This window comes from Mesoplodon mirus (genome assembly GCF_964341445.2).
Source record: "Mesoplodon mirus genome assembly, chromosome: 3".
Lineage (NCBI taxonomy): Eukaryota > Metazoa > Chordata > Mammalia > Artiodactyla > Ziphiidae > Mesoplodon > Mesoplodon mirus.
Genome location: NC_138978.1, coordinates 14,470,839 through 14,477,073, shown reverse-complemented (window position 1 = coordinate 14,477,073; position 6,235 = coordinate 14,470,839). Strand labels below are relative to the sequence as shown.

The 6,235-nt window shown below is 46.6% G+C and overlaps 1 long non-coding RNA gene across 1 annotated transcript in view; it reads right to left on the bottom strand.

Annotated features, from left to right (window-relative positions):
• Positions 1-444: 444 nt before the first annotated feature.
• Positions 445-6,235, bottom strand: part of LOC309800008 — a 168,494-nt gene continuing 162,703 nt past the window's right edge. Inside the window, exon 3 of the long non-coding RNA XR_014293386.1 lies at positions 445-499. This is a non-coding gene — a long non-coding RNA (uncharacterized lncRNA). The remainder of the gene's footprint in view (positions 500-6,235) is intronic.

Sequence of the window (6,235 nt, the reverse complement as noted above, 5' to 3'; positions counted from 1 at the left end):
AACGGTTATGCTACCAGCCCCTCCCAATTTTCCAGAGAGGGTCGGGGAACGGATACCACTGAAAATAGGATGGAATTACGAAAAGCACACACATGGTGAAACATCAGACACATTTATAAAAGGTGCACCTTATTCCTTAGCAGTAGGGTACTTTAACTGCTGCTTTCTTGCCCAGAGACTTGGGTCAATCAGGCCCTGAGTCACCATCCCGCCTGCCCCACTCCACACCCAGGCCTCTGTCCTCTTGTCCTGGTCCCTACGGGTCTGCAGCTGCACCGAGGTTTAGCCTGGAGAATGGAGGCCTGGGCCTTTTGCCGGGGACATGGGCCATACTTGAGCTGTTCAATGTCCTTCTCGTATCGTCTCAAAAGCTCCTCTTTTCTCTGCAGCTGGTTCTTGAGTAGGGTGATCTTATCAAACACCAGGTACAGGTCTATTTCTCGAAGCTGGTAGACTCTCTCCCTCTCTTTTGGGGAGAGGTGTTTCATGGACACGTGACCTGACATACCTTGGATGTTCATCAAATTCCCGAGGGTTTGGCTCATGTCCATGTACTACGAGAAAGCATTTCGCAGGTAAGAGGCCTGGCCCAAGACCGCTGGTGACCACTTTGAGGAGGCAAACGTCTAATTCTGTTTCACTCATTTTCTGCAGTTGCAGAGAAGAAACACATGCTTTGCAAATGAGTGCATTTGGGGTTTTTAGTACGACTTTCATTTTCCCCCGCATCCATTTACACTATGCCTTTTTGAGAATTGGGGGGAAGTGGGGAGGGGGAATGACAACAGACATAAACATTCATTCTTACTACCCAGTCTTGCAAGGAATTGGGCTCTGCAATTTCCAGCCCATGCTGGGATAGGAGATGGGTCTCGTGGAGCTACTGTAACAACTAAACATGTATGTGGAGTTGATGTTTAAACTATCTGCAGGGCACGCAGGTTTGGACAGGAGGGGACTGATGCTGGGTATACCTACCAGCTTTTCACTAAGATCTAAAGCGTCAGCCACATCCATTTTCCTTAACTTCTCAGTGGCCATGATGGACCCTGGGCTGGAAAGGCCATTTTGAGGCTGAAATAAAAAAAAAGAAGAAAAACTCTCTTGGCATTCCATTATGATTTTCTACATCCAGAAGAATAACCCAAACAATAATGGAAGAACTGGAAAGATACTAAAGAATAATTTGAGAGAGTTAATTTTTTTAACATCTTTATTGGAGTATAATTGCTTTACAATGGTGTGTTAGTTTCTGCTGTATCAAAAAGTGAATCAGCTATACGTATCCATATATCCCCATATCCCCTGCCTCTTGCGTCTCCCTCCCACCCTCCCTATCCCACCCCTCTAGGTAGACACACAGCACCGACCTGCTCTCCCTGTGCGATGCAGCTGCTTCCCACTAGCTATCTATTTTACCTTTGGTGGCGTGTGTGTGTATATATGTCCACGCCAAGAGAGTTGGTTTTAAATCCAGTCTGACTCTGTGAACTGCTTTCTTTATGACTGTGTTCCTACCCCTTCAGAGCACGACTGCCTTTGAAATGATGCATCACTTGTGCCGTTCTTTGGCCACCGTCTCGTCTGTCTTCCCTTTAGGCCAGTGGTTCTCAACCGGGGGTGACTCTGGCCACCCTACCCCCTCCAGGACATTTAGCAATGCCTGGACACATTTGTGGTTGTCATAATTGCTGCTGGCATCTAGTGGGTAGAGGACAAGGATGCTGCTAAACACCCCACGATGCATAGGGCAGTCTCCCAAACAAAGAGTTACCTGGCTCAAAAAATCAGTACCGCTGATGTTGAGAAGACAAGCTCCAGAAAAATGGGGACCATGCGGCTTTTGCTCACTATCTCCCTCCTTGTGCCCAGCATGGCACCTGGCACCGAGTGGTGCATAGTGGGCATGTTTGTTGAATGAACGAATTAAGGTTAAGTGGAAAATAGCCTCCCTCCTTTTTATTAAAGGAATCTCATTTCTGTGCAGCAGAAACCATACCCTCACAAAATTTGGCCCAACCTTCTCCTGGCTCGGGAACCTGGTGGGTGGGCATCACTTCAGACCCTTTCCAGAGACAATGCAGATAGTGTTTGCAGCTGCATCTCCCTAAGACCCCAACCAGCCAGCTGGCTGCTGGAAGCCCAAATGACTGCATGCAATGGCCACCAGTCTGAATAGGTTACCCGAACTGAACGACTACAAATAACCATAATAAGCCTCCTTAAAAAATAAATTGGCTTTTAATGCTTGCCATGAGCATCTCTTAGCCCTAGCATTTGTTGGCACTACCCTGAAAACCTCTGAGATTAAAAACAAAACAACTAAAAAACTATAATGGCCCCCAAAGTGACTGTGATAGATAAGAGTGGACATATTTGTCTATGTATCTATGGAGATGAGAATAAAAGAGGGTATCTGAAGATGACAATAAACCGGGCAGATCTGCTGCAAAAAGAACCTGAGATGCTGCTCAGTGTCTTCAGCTACCCTGAGCTGCATCGTCTGTACCTCTCCAGACGCCCCCTCTTTTCCTGAGGGGAGGGTCACTAAGGAAGAGCCTGGGCTACAGGATCCAAGCACACAGTCCCCACCCGGTCTCTGCAGGCTAGCAGACACACCACCAGGGACACACCCCTGGTGTGTCTTCAATCATTATTCTGTGACCTTGGGTGAGGTACTTGACCTCCTGAAGCCTTACTTTTTCTTATCTGTTAAATGGGGACAATAATAGTAACTATGACACAAGGCTGCTATGATGGTTAAATGACATAAGGCATGGAGCCGGCTGAGCTCAACGCCTGGCACACAGTAAGCAGTTCACAGATGTCAGCTATTCTTCCTCCTGCTCTTTCATTTAATTACTGCCAACCTTGGAGGATTGAGAGTTAGGAGGTTTCCTGCTCTGTGGTGTCAGTGGTGGGATGAGGGCTTGTTGCCAAGGAGAAGGTCTTGGAAGCAGGACCATCAGGACGTGAGATCCAGCTGAGCTCCCCACCTGGAGACGGTCCCTCTACTCTCAACCTCAGAGAAGGAAGGTTCAATTTTATCAGGAAGACCAACACGTTTCTGAAGACTCACATCTCTAGACGTGTGAGCAAATGTCTAGAAAAATTGTAGGAGAAAATGCTGGTACAGATAGGATGGCTTTATTATGTTTTCCAAAAGCTGGTTTAGACCAGCTGCCGCAGCAAGCCACGCTGGCCTGAGCTGTCCATTGTCATGTGTCAGTCAAACACCTTATCAAACATCCATTTAGGATACAGAGCACCTTCAACCTAACAATCAAAGTACTTCTGAAAATCCTGGAAAGCACAAACTATGCTCCCTAAGAAAGGAAGGTTTTCTTGGATAATGCTCTTTAAATACTGTTTAATAATAATAACTATCACCTATTAAAGTGCTCGCTACGATCTAGGCACTGGGATAAGCACTTTACATAATGATCTCCTTTAATTTTTCCATCATCATTTTACAGCTGGGAAATTGAAGTCCCAGAAAGGTTAGGAGCCTGCCCAAGGTCACAGAGCTTGCAGAGCTGGGATTAGGACACAGGTCTCTGATTCTAGAACTTGTGTCTTCTTAATCATCATGGCTCCCTTTGGCTGCCCTTTATGTGTTCATGTTTTTCAGTTTATAGCAAAAAGCAAATGTTAGGCAAGCTCATCACATACTGTTGTACATTAGCTTGTTGGATATTTTCTGCAGAATATAACATGTGATGTGAAAAGGAGGGCCCAGAGATTGACCTGGCCAGCATCAGTGCAATGTTATATCATGCTGTACACGATAGGAAGCCGCCTTTCTATTCAAACATTGGATCGCTGGTACGGCCAGGCACTGATCAGTCCATACAGGTGCCAGCCCATCAGGGAGGACCTGGTCTTGAACCAATGATGTATACAGTGGTGCCAGGGCACACGGCTAGTGTCTGTCCTCATGCCCACCCTCCCCACGTGTCAGTCAATGCAGAGACAAAGTTTCTTTGGTTACCGTTCCGATCTCTACTCTTGAAAAAGTTGGCAAGTCAGGTTTTACATCCAATATTTTCCGAACATTTTTTTCCATCCCGAGGGTCTTTAAGTCTAGAAATGATCCATCCATGTGGTCCTTATGATCTATAAAAGAAATAATTTACACTCAAAAGAAAGGCTCAGGAAGAAGTTACTGCATGTAAAAGTCACAGCTGCTATTTACTGGACACTTACCACAGGCCAGTACTAATTAGCTCACCATCCTCCCTTGGCAGGTGAGGCATCGAGGCCCAGAGAGGTGACATGACTTGTCCAAGGCCACACAGCTCAGATGAGGCTGCAGCCTCCCAGGGCTGGGGCACTGAGGGGGAACCTTCGGCCACAGGTGTGAGGATGGACTTGAACCCAGGCTTCTGTGTCCTAGCCCAGGGCTCCACCCAGCAGCAAGCTTGGTTTCTTGAAAGCCCTATTCCCTCTAAACAGGGTATTTATCCTGGGAAGTTCCCCAAGGTTGGTCCTTGCACAGCATCCGTCTATGAAAAAGTTTTCACTGGGCCACAGTGAAATAAGAAAAAGAAGGACAAGGTTCTGAGTTTTTCATGAAATCCTGTTTATTTAATATCAAGGCTTGCTCTTGACTCTGAGCTCATGCCTACCCATCGATTTTTTTTCCTGCCCATCTTTTTTTATAACTCTGTTTTTTTAGTTATGAAATGATGGGGATAGAAGATGGTGGTCCTGGCAAATTGGTTAGTCCCTAAAGTGAACCCTCAAGTCTGGGGTCCACGGTTCTCAGCACAGAGTGGGTGACTAGGCAGGAGGAAACTTACTTGACAAGCAGGCCCTCTCAAGTTCTTTGATTCGTGCACGAAGCTCAGATAAAGCCTCTTTCTGACGCTGAATGACTTCCTCATGTCGGGACCCTTTGCACTTGGCTCCTAGATCACTGAAGGACTGCTCCTGTGGCCAGAATGGTGAGGACAGCAGCTTTATCAGTGATCACAACCTCCCTCTCTTGTATTTGAAGAAACATGAACAAATCATGGATTAGCAGAAACCCTGTCACTTACTTAGTACCTTGGAAAATCTCATTACAGGGCTTCAGCAGAGAAGGAATTTAAAAATTGCATTTCGAATACAGAGTCACATCTAGGAAGATTTCCAACTTTCCTACCTACTTAGCATCACTATAAATAAGAGATCCCCCCTATGTTCCCTCCCCATGTTTTATTTCTTTTTTTCTTCTAATATTCTTCTAAGCTTGGGTTTCCACTTGTTGTCATTCTGGTCTCATCTCTGAACAATCACATCAAATTTGCTCCTGGAGGGGCTTTTTTTTTTTTGCGGGCACCATGCGGCATGCAGGATATTAGTTCCCTGACCAGGGATCGAAACCGTGCCCCCTGCAGTGGAAGCACAGAGTCTTAACAACTGGACCGCGAGGGAAGTCCCTGGAGGGGCATTTTTTTTTTTTTTTTTTTTTTTGGTACGCGGGCCTCTCACTGTTGTGGCCTCTCCCTTGCGGAGCACAGGTTCTGGACGCGCAGGCTCAGTGGCCATGGCTCACGGGCCCAGCCGCTCCGCAGCATGTGGGATACTCCCGGACCGGGGCATGAACCGGTGTCCCCTGCATCCGCAGGCGGACTCTCAACCACTGTGCCACCAGGGAAGCCCCAGGTGGTTCTTATCGGCCAACTTGGGGAAAACCTTCTTCTAAGACTTTGTGGCTGAAAATGTAGTCTGCAGAGCTGTGCTATCGGTACCAGCTGGGAGCTGTTCAGAAATGCAGAATCCCAGGCTCCCCCCACCCGAGACCTGCTGAGTCAGAATCTGCATTTCAACAACATCCCCATATGATCCGTGGACACCTTTGATTGAGAGGTGCCACTGTTAACTATCCTGTAATTGGCTGGTTTCTGGAAAAGTAAGTAGCCGTTTTGGCCATGTGTTTCCCCTGATATGCATGAAGAGAAAGCAAAAGACTGAAATACAATTGGTTGGTCTTGCACACACTTAGACACAAACCAGGACCCGCAGTAACGACTGGGATTTGTATCAATAAAATCAGCTGCGGTATATAAGCAAAGTACCATTTCTAGACATTTCAATAACCTTGCCTCTTCGAGTTGATCTTCAAGTTGATCTCTGAGTTTTAGGATTCAAGCTTCATGTTAATTCCTCCTACATCATTCACCCTCTTTAATTAATGTAGCTCCCAACAAGGAGTTGCTGAGATTCCTCCATCTGAGTACATGCCCTCTGT